Source organism: Cibotium barometz, chromosome 17 (genome assembly GCF_041138505.1).
Source record: "Cibotium barometz isolate CiBa-2024 chromosome 17, ASM4113850v1, whole genome shotgun sequence".
NCBI classification, from domain to species: Eukaryota; Viridiplantae; Streptophyta; class Polypodiopsida; order Cyatheales; family Cibotiaceae; genus Cibotium; species Cibotium barometz.
Genome location: NC_141062.1, coordinates 35823598 through 35845089, shown reverse-complemented (window position 1 = coordinate 35845089; position 21492 = coordinate 35823598).

The following is a 21492-nucleotide window of genomic DNA, read 5'->3' as shown; positions in this document are numbered from 1 at the left end:
AATGGTTGGGATTAATTTATTAAGTACCTGTGTGTGCTGACATTTATTTTATGGACATGTGATATTTGAGGTGGACATTAGTTTGAGCCGGACATGTGTTGGACCCTGCAATGGGATCTTCGAGAGCATGTGACACCCATTTAGCATATTCATATTCTATTATTTATTGGCTTTGCCAATGTCCTTGTACATATCATTTTGGTATGCTTACCTTTTTGATATAGGCTCAAACATTATTATTACCCCTTTTGCTATTTTTGTGCAGATGTCATGCAAGCTCTCTATTTTTGCAAGCCTTGAGCTATTTTTGTAAGGGAGCTAATTTTGTAAAGGGGTACCGTAAATAATAAACACAAAAAATATAGGTGGGAGCCTCTTCTCACGCCAAGGGAGATTCAACCCAATACTCTTGTTGATGGTTATTTTCCATGCTTGTTAATTATTTGTTTATGCTATGATTTTGTTGTTAATTTGTGGAGAGTCTTGAGCTAATGGATTTTAAGCATGTGAGTTTGTTAAATCTCTTCTCAAGTGGTACAAAGATCCTGACAATTTTCTTTTGCAAAAAACAATCACCATCGCTTCTGTCCATCATGCAAGACTCTTCATAATTCCTTGCATAAATATAGGTAAACCATAAGTTACATGCTACCAAAACATAAGGTGTAAACCATAAGTTATAGCTACCAAACCATAAGGAGTAAACTTAATTAGCAAGGGAATATACTTATGTAGTTGACAACATGGGACCAATTAATTGGATGCCCTCCTCATGTCAACTTCTCAAATAATGTAGATATTATGTGCCTCCACATATAGTTGTACTCATCTTGCATACATGCACAACCAATTGCATCTTTCTATGCACATTCATCAAAGACAATTGAGAACGTATATGGTATAAGCTATGCATAAACACAAGAAGTAAATATTAGGGATTCACTTATGAAGTATGCATAGAAGCATCTGTGATGCCACTGCTACGGAGATGAGAAGCCCTTGAACCTTTAGGATGTGCTCTAGTTGCCTCATGTTGTTGCTTATACTTGTCAGGGGTGTCAAGTATCTCATCCGTAGCCTTCCTCAAATCATCTACATTGAGATACGTGGGCTTTTTTTGGCCCACTTGAATCACATATCATATCTCCGACCTTCCATGGCTCATAGTGGTCGTCATCCTCTTTAGCATTCACTTTTTAAAATGAAGAGATCTTCAATAAAAACTTGGAAAATCAAATACATAAGAGGACACATAATAAATACATGCATACATGGCTACATTTTAGAAATCATGGATACAAAAAGGAAAATTATCATAGATTCAAAGCAAAGAGCTATATGTAGAAGGGTTATGCATAGGGTGCATAAGACGATGCAATAGTGTCTTAGGTATAAGATTATGTAAAAGACTCTAATGCATAGGACTATGCAATATAGTCGTATATGCATAACACTACACAAAAGACTCTTATGCATAAGAATATGCAAAGAATCTTATTTATAAGACTATGCAAAGAGTCTTAGTTATAAGACTATGCATAGAGTCTTATGCATACAACTTTGGATAGAGTCTTATGTATAAGATAATGCAATAGTCTTAATACATAAGTCTATTATGTATAAGATTACGTAAAGACTCTTATGCGCCATAAGACTATGAATAAGAGTTAAGTATCCATAACGCTATGCAAAGAGTCCCATCGATAGAGTCTTATGACACTTAGCCCTTGAATACCCTTACATAGACTCTATGCATAATACTTTCGCATATAGTTTAATGCATAATGCTCTTTACATGAATAGAGATTGTATGCATAGAGTCTTTCGCATATAGTTTAATGCATAATGCTCTTACATGAATAGAGATTGTATGCATAGAGTCTTATGCATACAACTTTGGATAGAGTCTTATGTATAAGATAATGCAATAGTCTTAATACATAAGTCTATTATGTATAAGACTACGTAAAGACTCTTATGCATAAGACTATGAATAAGAGTCAAGTATCCATAACACTATGCAAAGAGTCCCATCGATAGAGTCTTATGACACTTAGCCCTTGAATACCCTTACATAGACTCTATGCATAATACTTTCGCATATAGTTTAATTCTTAATGCTTTTTACATGAATAGAGAATGTATGCATAGAGACCATGATAGAAAAATCTATGCATAGTCTCTATGCATAAGACTATGCATAGAGTCTATACATAAAACTATTCATAGACTCTAAGCATAAGACTATGCGATAGACTCCATGTATAGAGTTTTATGCATAAGTTGATGCAATAGATTCTATGCATAAGACTCTATGTAATAGACTCTATACATAGAATCTATGCAATAGAGTCTTATGCAAAAGACTATGCATAGAGACTTATTCATAGAGTCTTATGCATAGATGACACAATAGAGTCCATGCATAAGATTATGGATAGACTTTAAAACCAATAGTGCATTAAAAAAATAAAAGAAATTCTCCCATAGAACCAGGGGATGTGTCATAACAAAATATGCTGTGTTTAAGGCTTACCCATGGAGAGCTTGCTTGTGGAGAGCTTTCTTACTTCTAAGATTGAACAAAGAAACAAAGAATCAAAATAAACAAGAAAACATTAGCTTATGCATGCTGGAACTAAATAACCTAGCGATGAGGGCATACATGCTTATGCATGATCCCCCAAGCCTAATATAACACTTCCAAGCAATCGGGATGTAGCAAAACCATAGCCATGTTAAGAAAAGACGATGAAAAATATGCTGTTAGTTGTGGATAACTTGCCTGCTTAAATGCCTATAGTGTGGTGCCAAACCTAAGAGGAAAATCCAACAAAACTTAAAAAATACCAAAACTCAAAGTCTTTAAAAAAAACCTACAAAGCTTTAAAAACCCTAACCTTAACACATAGGAAACCCTTACATGATTGTAAGGGAGAGAATAAGAGTTAAGGGTTGGCAGGGCCTACATAAGAGAACAGGGAGAAGAGGAGCCTACAAAACTCAAAAAAAAACTTGAAACTCAATTTTTAAAAAAACATGTAAAACTCCAAAAACCCTTACCCTAACCACAACACATATGAAGCCCTTACTTACTTCTAAGGAAGAAGATGAGGGTTTCCATTAACCCCCTTGTATGAGGGATCGAGAACATCTAAGTTTTGAGCTTTCCTTTCCTTGCTTAATTTACAATCTATTTACACTTGTCAAACACAAGAGTGTCTACATTATTTAGGTTGTTGAAATTTACAATATTGCATGAGGAGAACTCTATGGTCGAGACACAAGGCAAGGCAAAGAAGCTGTTGAGTTCTTTGGGCAAGGACTATAACAGTATCATGCATACACAATGATTGTGTGCTATTTCATGGAGAGTATGAAGAATTTTCAACATATCCAAAATGTGGCACTCATAGATTTAGGCAAGATTATCAAGGTGGAGCCACTTCTTTGTAAGATTCTAACGATTTTCTAATAATCCCAATGATAAAACACATGCTTAAATAGAAGAGCTATTGACATGGCTTGCTGGAAATTGATCTATAGATGGTATCTTAAGGATTGTTATGTTGATGGAGACACATCCAGGAGATGTGGCCTGAATTTAAGGACGACCCTTGATACAAACATCTTGGTCTAGAAATGGATGGTGTTAAATCCATTTGGTTTGCATTCCACATCATGTAGTACATGGCTACTGGTATTGGTGCATTATAACGTCCTGGCATGGTTGATCATTAATTGGTCTACTAGTACCTGGAAAGCACAAAATGAAAAACCTGGACACGTATTTAGCACCATTAATAAGATGAGCTCCAAATGCTTTGGGCAAGCATTCCTATACGCGATATATCTAAACACTCTAATTGTAGGTTAGATAACATGAAGGGAATATTGATGTGCACCATGTATGACTATCTAGGCTATGGCAAGTGCTCAAGTAAATATAAATATATATATATATATATTGATGTGCACCATGTATGACTATCTAGGCTATGGCAAGTGCTCAAGTAAATATATATATATATATATATATATATATATATATATATATATATATATATATATTTACAAATCTTAAGAAGGTGATACCTTACCTAGTAATTATATTAACTACACTAGACATGTAGTTAGTATATACAAAGCTTGAAAAGGTGATACCTTACCTATTATACTAACTACATTGGACATGTAATATTTTGAAAGCATGCCTTGCATTGCTACAACTGGGTATCATGGATGTCCTATTTGTGGTCCTCGCTTAGATGTATGCCATTCTCAATTATCGAGCTCTAAAGAAGATAATATATCAAGGCCACACAAGATACCTTCCAAATGATCATCCACAATGAGAAGGAAATCTAATGACTGGCCGTAATCATGTAGAGGGAAAGAAAATGTATTGGCTCTAACGGCTTGCTAATTAATCACATCTCTTAGATCCTATGCATATATTCAAAAATGTGGGAATCCCTCTTTGGGAGCACATGATTGGTGGGCAAGATAGTAAGGGTGCATGATATGAGAGAATTTGTGAAGATGGAAGGTCTATGGCCACAATTTGTGGGCAGCAAAGTAATCAATGCAATGAGGAACATACAATAAGAAGACTGCTACATACTAGTTCACAACACCATGAGTACCATAGAGGTCATAGTTCACCTACTTATAAAATCAATGTAATGAGGAACATACAATAAGAGGACTGGTACATACTAGCTCACAACACCGTAAGTAGTACAGATGACACAATGTAGATGAAAACAATAACCATCAACCACTAACATCTTAGGATAACCATAAACCATCAACCAGTAACAACTTAGGATAACCATCAGTTATCAACCACCCTTGGGAAGTCTTAGGTCTGCTTATTTGTACACAAGGGACTCCTTAGAATAACCATAAACCATCAACTATCAACCACCCTTGGGAAGTTCTAGGTCTGCCTATTTGTACACAAGGGACTCCCCACCCTTTGGATCATCCAAGGGGTGGGTATCTCCTACAATATCATCATTCATGTGGTAGGTTCCCTAAGACCATTAAATGCAGATGCTCTAGTTGATGTGGTTGGTTAGGAGTATCTTGTTGGATGGTGGTGATCACCATTCATCTATATATACCCAAGAGGATGCCTAGAGGATTCTTTCCAGGAGAATGTTTGCACTTTGATCTACATAACCACAAGCATCAATGTGACTACAGTAGTGTAAAGTAGTGTAAACCGGCATTTGGCATATATTAATGTAAAGAAAAGTGTAAATTTAATGAGTTGTCCTTAGTTTGATTTGTTAAAAAAAAAGGGGGGTTTTATTGGGCAGTGGTGACTACTAAAAAGATGCTTTGATTTCACTCTTCAAATGAATTTGTCAAGTGTACTGTACTTTTGAAGCGTTGCAGACTCGCATAGAACTCTGTTACATTATTTGTTAGATAAAAGGCCGCTTTGTAGAACTGAAAACAAAACAAACGGGAGAGGCCAGACCAACTTGAAGCCTTAGAAGTTACGAGGGCATTTGTCCTTTAAATAAACATTGGGCAGCCTTACAAGAAGAGGACATCTGTGAGAGCACTTGGTGCGGTAGCGTACGGGGTTTAAAAATTTATTTACTTGTTAAAAGTAGAGCTGGCGATGGAGGTGGTGGGCGGGCGGACGGGCGGGCGGGCGGCACGTGTAGTTTTTTTCTGGGCGGAGCCATGCATGCATGCATTTGTCAAGCGGGCGGCGGGCGGGGTTGCTTTGCCCGATCTCGCCTTTGCCTGCTTCTACCCACAGGGCACTCACACGTCATGCTTGAGAGCTGCAGCGACTGTGTAAGAGCTCGGCCTCCGCCATGGACCCCCTGGCTTGCTTGCAGCACTACAGCTACTGTTCATCTTAAAGCATCCAGGTACTATATTCTTTGCCCATGTGCAGTTTTGAAAAATCAAACCTCGCAGTTTGAACGAAACCAAAGGTAGAGTACACTGCTATGTAGCTGCAACTCCCTGCACACAAAGCGACTGCAATCTATTAGAGACGGATAGAATCTTCCCCATGTGCGTTGAACCTTCCTCTCCCAATATCCTTATCCATTATTGCCGTCGTCATCCGCGCAGCTTTAATTTACGCATAGCACAGCAGCAAGCTCTAGCCTGCGCAGTGCAGCCTTGCGGCTTTGCCTCAGCTCTTTTGGGAAGTTCTTGTTCTTTCTTCATCTCACGCCTCTCGTCGCTTGCAAGCGAGGGCACCCGCCACCAGTGGAATCGATACCGTTCCTGGGGGACACGTGCCATAACATTATTGGCAGAACTCGTTTTATCTCAACCACGCTCAAACCTAAGCTTGGAGCGAAACTAAAACTAAATGACTTCGATTTTGTTTCATGAATTGAAAAAATGTTTTTGCTAGAGAGAATGTTGCAAGTCCATTATTTAGTAACATTTCCTCAAACCTTGAACCTAGGAGCCCAATGGCCCATACCCACCTCGCAATTGTGAAACCTATACCCTTCCAAGCTAGCTAGCTGATTTCTGCAAGGTTGGAAAAGGTTTGAAGAATTAACTTCTTGATGTCCTTAAACACCTCCAACCATGTAGGAGTTGCGGTCCACATGTCCTTACGCACCATTAATTTTATTGGAAACTCCTTTGCTTTTTTAGCTATCTCCTCCGACTAGAAACACTATCATGGGCATAAGCCCATGGTGCTCTTGACATGCTTATCATGTATCATGTAGATTCTAAATTGTTCTTTGCTTTTTGAGCTATCTCCTCTAGCTAGAAACACTATCATGGGCATAGGCCCATGGAGACACCTTGCTCCTTGACATGCTTATCATGTATCATGTAGATTCTAAATTGTTTAATGTTAAAGATAAGCAAGGATGTGTCGTAAATAAACAAATCCATGTGGGAATCACCATTTAAATGAGGTAGTTGTTGTGCCACTTGAGTAGGCCCATGTAGATGCCTTGCTCCTTGACATGCTTATCATGTATCATGTAGATTCTACATTGTTCCATAGCACTTTCAATCATTAAAGATAAGCAAGGATGTTTCGGAAATAAACAAATACATGTGGGAATAGCCATTTAAATAAGGTGGTTGTTGTGCCACTTGAGTAGGCCCATGGAGATGCCTTAGTCCTTGACATGCTTGTGATATATCATGCAGATTTTACATTGTTCAATAGCACTTTCAATCGTTAAAGCTAATAAAGGATGCGTCCTAAATAAACAAATCCATGAGGTAAATAAGGTGGTTGTTGTGCCACTTGAGTGGAGGTTCTCAATCAAAAACACTATTAGGGGCCTATGGAGATGCCCCCATGGAGATGCCTTGCTCCTTCACATGTTTATGTAGAGTCTACATTGTTTAGCACCTCCAACCACTGAAGACAAGGTTTCCTAATACAAGAAACCCATAATTATCAATTTGAGGTGGCTTCATTTGTAGCACTTGAGTGGAGGTTCCCAACAATCAAAAACACTATCAAGGGTGTAGGCCCTTCATTGATTAACACCTCTAACCACTGAAGATGAGAAAAGTGGTGTCTTGATGGAAGAAACCCATGTAGGAATCACCAATTTGAGATGGTTGTATTTGTGCCACTTGAGAACTTGAGAAGAGGTTGCTAATAAAAAATACTATCAAGGGCGTAATCCCATGGGCATGCCTCAACCTTGACATGTTTTATGTAGATTGTTGAGTAGCTCCAACCATATTGAGAAAAAGCATGGTGGTGTCCTAATGAGAAGAACACCATGTTAGAATCACCAAATATATCATGGGCATGAATACCATATTGAAAATAATCATGGAGGTGTCCTAATGTGAAGAACGCCATGTTAGAATCGCCAAATTGAGGCAGCCACATTTGTATCACTTAAGTGGTTGTTCCTAATAAAAAAGACTAGTGGGAGCATAATCCCATTATAGATATGACTATTTCCTTGACATGTTTATGTTTAATTATGTATGCTCTAAAGAAAAATATGTTACAAGGATGCATGTTTAGTTATGTATGCTCTAAAGAAAATTATGTTATAGGATGCAGGTCCAATTTAAAACCCTTTCTCTACTTATCCAAAACCTCCAACCTTGTAGGAATTGGGATCCTTGTCTAGGGCATCATGGATGCACTAATATGATTGGAAACTCTTTCTCTGATTGTTCTCAATACCTTCAACCATGTGGGAGTTTGGGTCCATGTGTCCTAAACCATAATGGAGTTAAATATAGCTAGTGACCTAAAGTACAATCATTCTTCTCATTGTATTCATATGCAAGCTCGGGGGGGTCACTAAATGTAAATCCTCTATATCACGTGCGTTCAAGGCCTATTTAAAAAGTCCCTTATCTGTGAATTTTTTAGTGAATATAATGTATCCTTTCCTATTCAAATCTGTAAATTTTTTTTAAAATACAATAAATAAATCCCCTCTGTAAATATATTTCTGTAAGTTTTAAATATTTAAAATGTCCTTCTGTTGAACCCACGTGATACTTACATATTTATACGAGTGACCCCCCCGAGTATGCAAGGCATATGATAAGTCATGAACGTGTATTGTTATTGACATTGCATTGATACATTTAAATAACAACTAGACTAGGTTTCTTTTCTTTTCTTTTTGAACCGATTGCAAGGCTTATAGCCAAGAATATAGTGAGGCTAGTACTCAGGGTTGTAGCAAGGCCTTATTGCAAGCCTTGCTATAGCACATAATCCTAAGCCTTAAGGCTTATCTCGCACGCCTTGCTACAGCACATAATCCTAAGCCTTAAGGATTATTTCAAAACTTCTCAAACCACATAATACTAAGCCCTAGGCTCTAAACCCTAGTACCAAAAATATCGTGTGCAATTGGAATGAAACATTTATAACAAATTCATGGATTTCTAGCATAAATATAATAGTTTGAAGGTTTAAAAAGTAGAAGCTAGTATTTAGGGTTTTGAGCCAATTGTGGGTAATTAGACCTCATGATTATAGTAAACCCCTATATAGCACATGAGTTCAAGGGTTAGTTGAAAAAATCCATGTATGTAGATGTTAAAACCCTATACAGCACATGTTTTCAAGGGGTAGTTGAAAAACCCGTATCTATAGACATTAAAACCCTATACAGCACATGTTTTCAAGGGGTAGTTGAAAAACCCGTATCTATAGACATTAAAACCCTATATAGCACATGTTTTCAAGGGGTAGTTAAAAAAACCCATATCTGTGTTAAAACCCTATATAGCACATGGGTTATAGAAAAAGCCCATATGATCTATACAACAAATGTGTTCAAGGGTTAATTGAAAAAACCTATATCTATGGATATTTATAATTTATATATACCTAGTAATATAAATTCTAAGATGATAAAAGTACCCCTTCAACTTTTTGTCCCCAAATTTTTGATTAAAATCCTTGTATGTATCTATATTATATGCAACTCCACACCATAATAGAATTCATTCTAAACATGTGCTATCTTTCATATTATTCAAACCAACCAAGGTCTATTGGTGGATCCTCTAAAGAAAATTCACATGCATCAAGGTTGGGTGATCCTCTTTAAAGGTGAATTAAGACTTAATTAGGTGGATTGGACAACAATCCTCCAAAGGTAATTTACTTGAATCAGGATGATCACCTAATAAAAAATTAATATACAACATGGCGCTAAGGAAAATCTAATCCTTTAATTTATTTAAGGGAATTCTTGTGCATTAGGGTATATGGACTAGACAATTAGGCCAAATTAAAGTCTAATTATTGGATAAATAAGGCTTTTTTAGAAAGGAGGGTATTTGCATAATCAAATGATAGACCTTGATATACATGTGTTGCTTTTATCTAGACCTATATATACATATACATAGATGGATATAGACTTAGATTTATATCTATATATGATCTATCTTTGTGCGTGACATGCACACACAAATAAACACACACGTGTACTTTGTGTGTATGTGTGTGTGTGTGTGTGTACAAATATATGTGTATGTGTGTAGGTAGGTATATATACAAATATGTGTACTGTGTGTGGGTGTAGGTATATATAAAAATATATATGTATGTTTTTGCATAATCTCTCTACACGTAAAGGCCTCTATGTAAGCTCTCTATGCATACTAGTAACATGGAAAAAAAAAACTTCCATAGCATCTAAGGGTGTACCATTAATAGAAATAGTTTAGGGTTTAGAGCTTACCTCAGGAGGGGCAAGGTGTTGGACCAAAACAATGAAGACCTACAAACTCATGAACCATAAACCATAAACATAAAGCTTATTGCATGAAAAACGAAAGAGATGGTTACTCACCTTACATGGAGGAGAGGGTTGCTCACCTTATGTGAAAATATCATGAAAAAATAAAATAAAAAAGATAAATGTTAGGTGAGCTAAAACATAAACCCATATATGCCCTACTTATTAGTAACAGGAGGAGAAGAAAAACCCATTTGAAGAGGAGAAGCAATTAGAGATGAAGTAAGGCAAACATCAAGAGGTCACTCTTCATAAATTGAGCTCCATAAGGATAAGCTTAATCCTAATCATATGCATAATCATTACATTAAAATTCGCATACCTTCATGCTTGTGGGAGATAAGAGAGATGGAAATAGCTTTACCTTTTGATTGGAGGATGGAGATGATGGGTTTGCCAAGGAGGTATATGAGAAGAGCCTACAGATAAGGGTTGGGATATCTTGGGGAGCGAGGGGGGTCACTCTGTTAACCCCCTATGTAGCACATGCGTTCAAGGGGTATTTTAAAAATGCCCTACTTATGGATTTCTAAATTTTAAAAAACACCCCTTCTGTACCAAAATTTTCACCTTTCAATTAAAAATCCCCTTATGTATATAAATTTTATGTAACTCTACAAGAGAAAAAAACCCCTTCTTTTGAACTCACATGCTATGTTACATATTTTTGAGTGACCCCCTGAGTGGGATATAAGAAGAAGGAGAAAAGGGTTGTAGGATATGAGACAAGGGATATGAGGTGAGATTTTGCCAAAGAGGGGTATATATGAGAAGAGGGATATGAGGAATGAAGAGCTAAGGTGAGGGTTGAGATGGACTTGAAGGGATGGAGGTGAAGGGTTGGAGCTAAAGTGATGGAGGTGCTGCACCCGAGAAACAAGATGGTGCGTCACACAATGGGATAAAATGACCCTTGTTTTATTTTTCCCAATGTGCTAGTGGCCCGCCGGTTATTACAGGCTTGGCTACTAGCTTGTTGGCCAAATTGGGTCATTAGCCAAGTGAGTAGGTCAGTAGCCAAGTCCATTACATCAATATCTAGGTTAGTAGTATCCAATCCATTAGCACACTATGAAAAAAAAAACCAAGAGAAGTTTGAGTACACATGGGACTTCCTATGTACACAATGTCTTGTTTTTTGCCAAATTCAAAGGCATGTTGTTTTATATAGGGTGCTAGCACCTTATTGTCTCCTCGAATGATGATGATTCCATATATACCCCTCATGCAAGGAAAAGGTATGATACCCTTTGCAAGAGATACAAACATATTATTGTGCCACCTTTGCCACATCATAATTGATAGATCACAATTGAACATGTGGACGAATTTGGTGAAAGAAGTCCACCTCATCGAAGTCACTCTTCATTAAGTTTTAGGTTACATGCCATCACAAATGAATGGCGTGCATTTTTTCCATGTATTAAAGTATGAAGATGAGAAACAAGTGGCTGAGAGGGTGATCCAGTCAATGCCTCATTACTAAATGATAAGTGGTCGATGACAAAGGCAACATAGACTCCACCAAGAGCAGATCTCGGTTGAGCATCCATCGACACATCCCCAAATCCCATGCATGCCACAACCAAAGAAATACCACATGAATTTGATGACAACATGACATCGGATTATATGGCAATTGAGGGAATGGTTCAACAACTTCTTTGAAGAGGTATAAGCAAAGAGAGAAGAGTGTGTCACACCCAATGAAGCACTCTTATGAGAAGCAAAAAGGACTCCACTTTATGAGGGTTTTGCATATTCAATCCTTTGTTCTCAATTTACAAACATTGTATGATTAATTTGCATCAAACAATTTATGAGGGTTTTTCATATCTAATCCTTTGTGCCACTCTAGAGTTTCTCAATTCGAAAAACAATGTATGGATAGAGTTACTCTAGTGTGACGAGTTTCTTTTGTTGGTGACTGCTCCTTCATGAGCTAATCAATTATTTATTATAATGGTTGTGTTGTTGTGTTTTATTAATACTCATTACATTGTTGTATGAGGATTGATATATTGTTCTTAAAGCTCAGGAAGAAGATGCTTTCCTAGGATGCCCATAACAAGAAACAAAAGAAGGAGAGTGGTGGCAGCCCTTGTTATGGACAATAAGAGGATCCTTGCATGTGTGAATGATTGTGTACTCTTTTGAGGTGTTCAGAAAGATGCTACACATTTATTGGTGGACTGGTGGTGAACCTCATTATAAATTTAGCAGTTGTGCTAGGTACAAGGGTTCATATGAGGGTTCCTCACAAGTTTTTTAGGCACTTTCCTATCATAACTTGCATTCAGCACATGTTTCGAAGAAAGCCCATTGTCCACCTCATGAATTGGCATGCCACGCTCAACAAGCCAATTCTCGTGGATTCACTACCTTGGAAGGACATAGAAGAAAGGGTTCAAGGAAGCTCGATGATACTTGTAGCTTGGATTGGGGATGGATGGATTCAATCCTTTTAGACTTGTGAATTCAACCTCATGGACTACATGGCCGGTGGTACTTTTGAAGTGGTGCTTTTGAACTACAATCTCCCTCCATAGGAGACAATGGAGAAAGGCCATTAAATGCTATCACTCCTTGTGCTTGGGAAATATAAGGTCAAGAACATGGATATCTACCTTGAGCCATTAATTGAGGAGCTTAAAACCCTATGGCATGGCATACAAGTGCATGATGTGTATTGGCCCCTTGCCGCCCAACATGATGTGGAGGTGAAAGCTATTTTGATGTTGATGATGCATGACTTTCTAAGAGATGGTAAGTGCTCCAATGTGATTTCTAATCCCTCCATTATTAATCCTTGGGGTTGAAGGTATGCCATTTCATGAGTCCCGTATTCATATTAGACTTTGTGTTTCATTTGCAATATGTAGGTTTCACTACTTCTGGCCACTATGCACACCACCCAATATGTAGGTTTCACTACTTTTGGCCACTATGCATGCCCAATATATAGGTTTCACTACTTTTGGTCACTATGCATGCCTAATATGTAGTTTTCACTACTTCTAGCTGCTATGCATGCCCAATATGTAGGTTTCACTACTTTTGGCCACTGTGCTTGCCCCTTATGTGTTACCTTGAGACCGGTCATCTCAACTGGTGTACAAAAACCACCACCATTTTCTTCCATATTCTCATGACAATTTTGTTCCATCTTAGATAGAAGTTCCAGCACACCCACTAGCATTGGCAAGTGTATTGGAGAGTTATGGATGTCTTGCCACCATGGGAATGCTTGATGTATGGTGGATGAGGTGGCATGCATGCTCGATGTTGTATGTTCTTGCTTGAGAGGTTCATAGAAGGTGCATAATATTAAAGGAAATATATCCATCTTTGATTAATGGGGCTCACATGATGGTAGTGGAGGCGGTGTGCTTGATCGAGGATAATTTTTCAACTCACTAGTCCACTACATCTAGTGTTACACTTAGTGGAATGAGGTGGCTATTTGTGGTGTCGTGCATTCTTGATGGATGTTCTTCCTTGAGAGGTTTATGAAGACATTAAAGGAATTTCTTATGTTAAAATCATGATTGTAGGGGAGCATGGGAGAGGATGGGTTGGTGCAAGGGTCACTTCTATAAATTTTGGAATATCTCTCTATAGTGGATCCCTCCATGCCTACATTATGAAGCAATGGGGAATATCAACACATGGTGGGGCATGTACAATATGAAGCCAGACCATGGATCAAGAAATGCCTATGACAAGATGATTACATTTTGTATTCTCAATAGTCACTCAATGAATAAGTGGGTGTCAAGGTATGAAGAGGTAACAAGGACAAGAGAGAAAAAGAGACATGCTTTTAGCTAGAGGCAACATGGTAGATGTGTGGTGTTTCCACCCAACCTTGTTTTAACTTGCCAAGGATTTGGAGAGGAGGTCTCACCAATGAGGAATGGGAATATGCAAGAGTCCATGTCTACAAAAAGTAAGTGTGTCTCTACATCTCTTCTCAATATAAAAAATTAATTTTATATAGTTGTCATATATATAGTTCATATATTTGTCTTATATATTCTTTATTTTGTGTTTTTTGTAGTGCACCATTTACAATGCCAAGTGGTCCCAAGGAAAAAATTTTCACACAAGTAGAATTAACTCCAAGAGAAATACATAAGATTTGTGGGGTTATCAAGTTTTGAGCAAGTGAATGGGAGAAAGCTTGATTATTATGGCATGATTGAGAATATCATCAAGTTTGGATATATGACATTTGATATCTTCTTATTGGATGTTTAATGGTTCAAGAATGCAGTCCTTAAGCAAAGTCTGTGAGAAGGCATCCAAGTGGGATGGTAATACAACAAAGCTTTTGCAATGGGAGAAGGACACCATCATACTACCTCAACATTGTGAGCAGGTACATTATTATTAAAAGTGACTCATTCCATACTTACATTATATGTTCATGCTTTAATACTCGGTCCCCCTCGTTGTTTCTATAGGTTGTGTTTCAACTGGACATGCATGCTAAGAAGCGGTGGTATGTCATACAAGCTACTCCTTATTCAAAGACTATTTTCCAAGATGAATACATTCAAGATCTTATATAAGAGATGAAAGTACACAATGGACACAACAAGGTTTGAGTGGAAGATCAAGAGCATGTACACATGGGATTCCAGGATGCACATTTTGATGAGAAAATGGAAGATGTAGAGTATGAGTTATCACAATGTAGGTGAAGGTGTCCCAAGCACCCATGATGGACACATCAAGGTTGAGTGGAAGATCAAGATCATGTCCACATGGGATTTTAGGATGCACATTTTGACACAAAAATAGAAGATGTAGAGTATGAGTTATCACAATGTAGGTGAAGGTGTCCCACGCACAAATGCACCAGATGATGATATTGAAGGTAATGTTGATTATATTGAACATGATGTAGAGACCCCACCACTAGTAGTGGATTAGATACCTTTGTTGACTTTGGAATGTAGGTGAAGGTGTCCCAAGCACCCACGATGGAAACATCGAGGTTTGAGTGGAAAATCAAGATCATGTACACATGGGATTATAGGATGCACATTTTGATGAGAAAATAGAATATGTAGAGTACGAGTTATCACAATGTAGGTGAAGGTGTCCCATGCACAGATGCACTAGATGATGATATTGAAGGTAATGTTGATGATATTCAAGATGATGCAAAGATTGGCATCACTACTGGTGGATGAGATCCCTTTGTTGACATTGGAATGTCCATGGGTGGGGCCAATATGGATCTAGTGATAGACTCCTTTGTATGTATGGATCTAATTCAAGATGTGATTGATAACGAACCCTGAGGCATTTAGTACATGTACTTCTATTCATATATAAGCAATGATTGATTTTTTTAATAATCTCGTCTTCCCCTCTTCGACAATACATGGTCCATCTTCCTCTATTTTGAATTATTATGTCATTCAACTCACATTACTCCTTATTCTTGAGAGGATGAGGTTGATCCTAATGATCTATTGGGGTAAGTTAAGAGAGTTAGGTGGAGTTCAAAAGAATGGTGTAGTCCATTGCTCTACTAGTGTATGAGATCTAAAAAAGCATCGAAATGGAAACGTTGAAATAAGCGCCAATACAAGCATCAAAAAAAATGTCAAAATAATGATGTTTTCCACTCTTGTTTCGATGGAATTTTTTATGCTGATTTCGACTGCTATTTCGACGGATGCAAGAAACTTTCGACGGTTTTTTCAACAAATGCAGGAAACTTTTGACGCCTTTTTCGACGCTTATTTCGACGCTTGCAGGTATTAAATTTTTTTTAGCATAATGGTGCATCCAGCTGCTGCAATCTTGTAGCTGGATGCACCATTATGCCAAACTTGTAGAGTACCAAAGGCAACTATACTCTGAATCTGTGAAGAACGAAGCAAATCTGTTGAAAAAGTTGGAGTGCCATAACGTTTTCGACATTACAAAGTAGGTACACAATTCACACAAGTGCAAACAATGGCCAAATTATATTGCAAGATGTGAAATTTACATATCAAGCTCTGATGAGATAAGCCAAAATTGAATGAAGTAGTTGCATAAAATTGCATACAAGCTCTACAAGCTATACTTGATGATTGACCAAAATTGTATAAAGTAGTTGCATACAAGCTATACAAGCTCAAACAAAGATGTGAGCTGACCAAAATATGTATGTATAAGAGAGGCAACGCCACTCTATGCAGAGCCCTCACTTAGGGTGAAGCATTGGTCCCTGCGAAAACCATACAAGACACTTTTTTTGGTATACAAAACAATGATCTAACATGACATGGCAAAGCAAGTATATAAATCATAAGGTTAAGGCTTGCCGTAGTTACCATTTGCAATATGTGCCCCCAATTGAGGTTGGCGCCTTCTCGCTCAAGCTTCTCCAAAAGAAAGTATGTGTTATGGCAGCGAGCAATGTCCTCGTGTTCTCTCGTTGTGCCGGCTGACCAACCACTTGATTCTAAAAGTACCAAAACAACAATATAAGCGTTGATACTTACAAAGTAGACATGGAACGAACCGCCGCTTCCAAGGTGAGAGCTTCCTACACTCTCCATTCGGGCTTTCGCCATATCCTATTATTGCTTGTAGCGTTGGCGATTTCTTGCATGCTTTTGCTTCTCCTCATTCCAATCCTCGGTGCTAATGTACCAAGGCTTCTCACCCCCCTTCCTTGACTCTCCTAGTCACATCTCCCTACCAATGTTTCATGACATCCACCATGTGGTCCTTTATCCACCTTATGGGGACGACATCACTACCAAACGGCTGGCTTGTACTCATCCTTGATTTGATTAATGACTCTATCTTTATCCAACTTTGGCCATAAAGTCATAAATTCATTTGCAAAGACAATGTGGCAAAGCTCGAGGATGCGGCTCTTCATCTCTTGCCCGACATTATCCAAAACCACATTGCCATTGACCAATTGTGTAATATTTTTTCCCATCGGCAGGTGTGGGCTGTGTGTCAAAACATTGCGGATGATCGCGAGCGTGGAGTGCTCCTGGTGCTAGATGGGAAGGATTCTCACGTGGAGGCGTAGACCCATCCGTGCCCCCGACAACAACTGCCTCCACCTCCACTACTCGAGCATTGTCCTCTGTGAGTGGACGAGCGACCTGAGGGAGGGGTTCTGGCGGCTCTTTGTGGGGTTTCTATAGGTGAACTAGGGTTAGTAGTGGTGGTGCTCGATGGTGCAGCGCCGAAGTGCCCGCCCCTCTCCCAAAATATTGTTGTGCCATCGCTCTTTGCTCGAGCATGGCTTGTGCTAAAAAACCATAAACTGGTCAGGCGACATGGCATATGGAGAGAAGGATGGAGAGTAAGCCGGTGTGTCATCTAAAGTGCGAGACATGTTTCTACACACACATAACAAAGCCCACATGGGCACTTTAATAAGAGCATACACATGAATAAGAGCACACATCTCGCAACACACAACACACGCACATGCAACCAAGAGGAGAGGAGAGGGGGAGGGCAAAGAAGGAGGCGAACCTGCTTGAGTGGTAAGGAGGTGGAGAAGAGCTTGGGAGGGAGAGAGAACTTGCAAAACAAAGAACAAAAAAAAAACATTCATTATCCCTCAAAAACGCAAATAAAAAAAGAGAGGTTCTGTTTTACCATAAAAACCTGCGCCGTTGATATATGTGTCGAAATAACCGTGAAAAAAAGTGTCATTAAAATCAGGGTGGAAAAAAGTGTCGAAAGGTCAGTGGAAAATAGCATGGAAATAAGCGTCGATAAAATAAATTTCCCATGCTTTTTTCGACGAATATTTTGATGACCTTTTCGACGCTTATTTCGACGATGGCTACTTTTCATTCAAATTCAAAATCTTTCCAGATCTTGCGTGCCCCCGACATTTCAAATTACCTATCACCGACACCACCCTCCACAAATACTTAAGAGAGGATTTCTCTCCAAAAATAACCATTCATTCCCATTGCAAATCAATATGGAAACCATAGACGATGCCACACCCTGAAATTTTGTTGATTTAGAGGAGAAGACACTTTGCCCATGTACTCGGGCGGCTTGCAAATACCAAAAGTGGCTCGACGTCGATGAATTTGCAATGACAAAAAAATGGGAAATATTTTTGATGGAGCGATTGGAACATCTAATTAGTGGCAATGAGCACTTCAACAATGACAAACCAGTGGATATCTAGCAGCCTGAACGATGGAGACCAACAAGAGTAGCCACAAACGAGGTGATCCAACAAGAGTAGCCACAAACGAGGTGATCCAACAACCCGAGGAACTTGAGGCGGGATTTAGAGCAAATACTAGAACATGACATGGATGACATGATAAATGCCTTACACGATGGAACAAAAGATTGAGATTTGGAACATGAAGGGCTAGAAGAAAACACACGACGTGTGGAATACGCTTCCCAAGAAGAGAAACAGTTACGCAAGCTTGCTCATCTTTCACTATATCGTGGAGCACATGTCTGTTTTACGTGCTTGCCTATCCATATTGAACTCGCAATTGAATTTTGGATAGTCTAATACAAGTGTATCAAAACTTTTCGCATAAGTGATGATATCATATGCAATTAGTGAGTTATGTACCTTTATATGCAATTAGTGAGTTATGTACCTTTATATGCATGTCTTAGCCTGACTATTTTGTGTAACAGCTTATTGAAACATCAAATACAAGCGTATCAAAACTTTTTGCATAAGTGATGATATCATATGCAATTAGTGAGTTATGTACCTTTATATGCATTTTCTTAGCATGACTATTTTGTGTAACAGCTTATTGAAACATCAAATATTGCGAGAAGATAATGAGATGCCAGTGGATCGTAGTCGAGCAAAAGCAATGTTGCACCCGATTGGCATGGACTACAACACACACCATGCTCGTCCAAATGATTGTATTCTTTATCGACAAGAATATAACAACGTAGTACAATGTCAGCATTGTGGTACATTGAGATATAGACAAGATGTGCAAGGAGAAAGGGTTCCAGCAAAAGTTTTACGACACTTTCCCATCATTCCTCAGATTAAAACAATGTTCAAGTGCAAATCCATTGCAGGATTGATGACTTGGCACCGTAACACTAGGTCCACGGATGGTGTTATGTGTGTGGAAGCACATTGAAGAGAAGTGGGTAGCCTTTCACGAGGAGGCTCGCCATATTCGACTCGGACTAGCGATGGATGGAGTGAATCCATTTGGTCTACGAAGTTCATCATGGAGTACATGGCCTTTTTGTCTAGTTAACTATAATCTTCCACCATGGCTAGCGATAAAAAAAGGGCATCTTTTATTGTCTTTGATATTTCCTGAAAAGTACAAGGTGAAGAACATGGATGTGTATTTAGCCCCTTTAGTTGAGGAGCTTCGTGTTCTATGGGAGGACATTGAACTTCATGATATTTCCAAGAGGTTTGGACAACGTGCGAACATTGAGAGGAATACTTATGTGGAGTATGCATGATTAGCCTGGCTATGGAGAGTGCTCAGGTAATACTGTAGCTTGTTAACATATTATGTAAAGTCATGATTGTCATCCAAACTTACCAGCTACAATCTTTTTTGATGTTATACAGGGCTTTCAGTGTCAGGGTATAATGGATGTCCATTATGTGGGCTGCAACTTGAGGCTCGATACTCAAAGTCTATGAAAAAGATAGTATACGAGGGCCACAAAAAGTATCTCCCAATGGACCATTCTTTGCGTGAGGGATTTCTAGGGAGGTCTCCTCGCATATGGAAGAGCAGTGATTGGAGGACCTTATGGGAGCTAGATCCAACCTCTACACCATGAAGCGCCTATCCATTTTCCATCAACTTCCATACTGGAATGACCTTCTAGTGAACCATCTTCTTGACCCAATGCACATTTTCAAGAATATAGCCGAGGTGCTTTGGAAAACCATCACAAGAGCAAAGGAGAGCAAGGCACAACGAGATGATTTACAAGAGGTTCAACGCATGCACCACTTATGGGCTCAAGGTAAAGCTACCAAAAGCACCTTGGGTCATGACAAAGGAAGAGCAACGGCGTGTAAAGAAGTGCATTAGTGATTTCGTACCCCTACAGGATGCATGCATTGCTTGAAGGGAGCATTTACAAAGGACGATGAGCTTAGTGGCTTGAAGAGTCATGATTGGCACAAATTCTTGCAATTCATGCTTCCTATAGCCATCAAGGATTGCCTCAACGATGACATTAGAGCAACAATTTACAAAATTGGTGCAGTGGTGCGTTGGATATCAAGGAAAGAGATTAGTAGGGACACATTGGAAGCAGCACAGTTAAACTCCATCGAGGCTGTTACAATGGCTAAGAAATACTTTCCAACAAGTATTTTAACCATTTAATTGCACTTGCTAGTTCATGTGGTTGATGAAGTTGCTGTGGCTGGGGTTGTCCATAGCCGATGGACGTTTTTCTTGGAGAGATTTATGAGGACACTTAAAGGATTTGTTCATCCAAAGAGCTCGTCCTGAAGGTAGTATGGCAGCGGGATGGCTTGTTCAAGAATCACTTGTATATATAACTGAATTTCTCAGTATGTCTGATCCGGATATGCCAAGATTATGGACACAAGAAGAAGATGATCAACTAGTTGAGGGAGAACAACATTTGATTGTGGTGTGAAGGCTAATTTCATGCAAGAAAGTCGTTCAAGTGCAAGTGATGGCAATACTGAAGTAGGCATGCTAGAATATTGTGGAACAATCCAAGATATTATCAAGGTTGGATTCAAAAAGTTTGATATGTTCATTTTTGATGTGAAATGGTTCAAGTTGGTAACTCAAGGGGCGCAAGTAACTATACGCAAAGACAAGTGTGGATTTCTTCAAGTAGACTGCACAAAGATATGGACTGAACAAAGGGACACATTTGTGCTATCATAGCACTATGAGCAAGTCATCTTTATGGAAGACTCAACAGATCATAAATGGTTGTTTGTGATCCAAATAAATCCACATGGAAAACAAATATTTGAAGATGTGAAAATAGCAGTTGACTGTTTGCCAGATGCTGAGGAACTCCCCCCAGATCATGTGATGGTTGAGCATACACCACTAGCATCTATTGAACAAGAAGAAGAACAAGAAGAAGACATACTAGTTGAGGAAGTAGGTGAGGCTCACACGGGATTAGGATCGGATGAAGGTGTACTCATTGAGCAAATACATCTTGAACAAGAAACAGACACTAGAGATAATCTAGAAGAAGAAGAGATTCA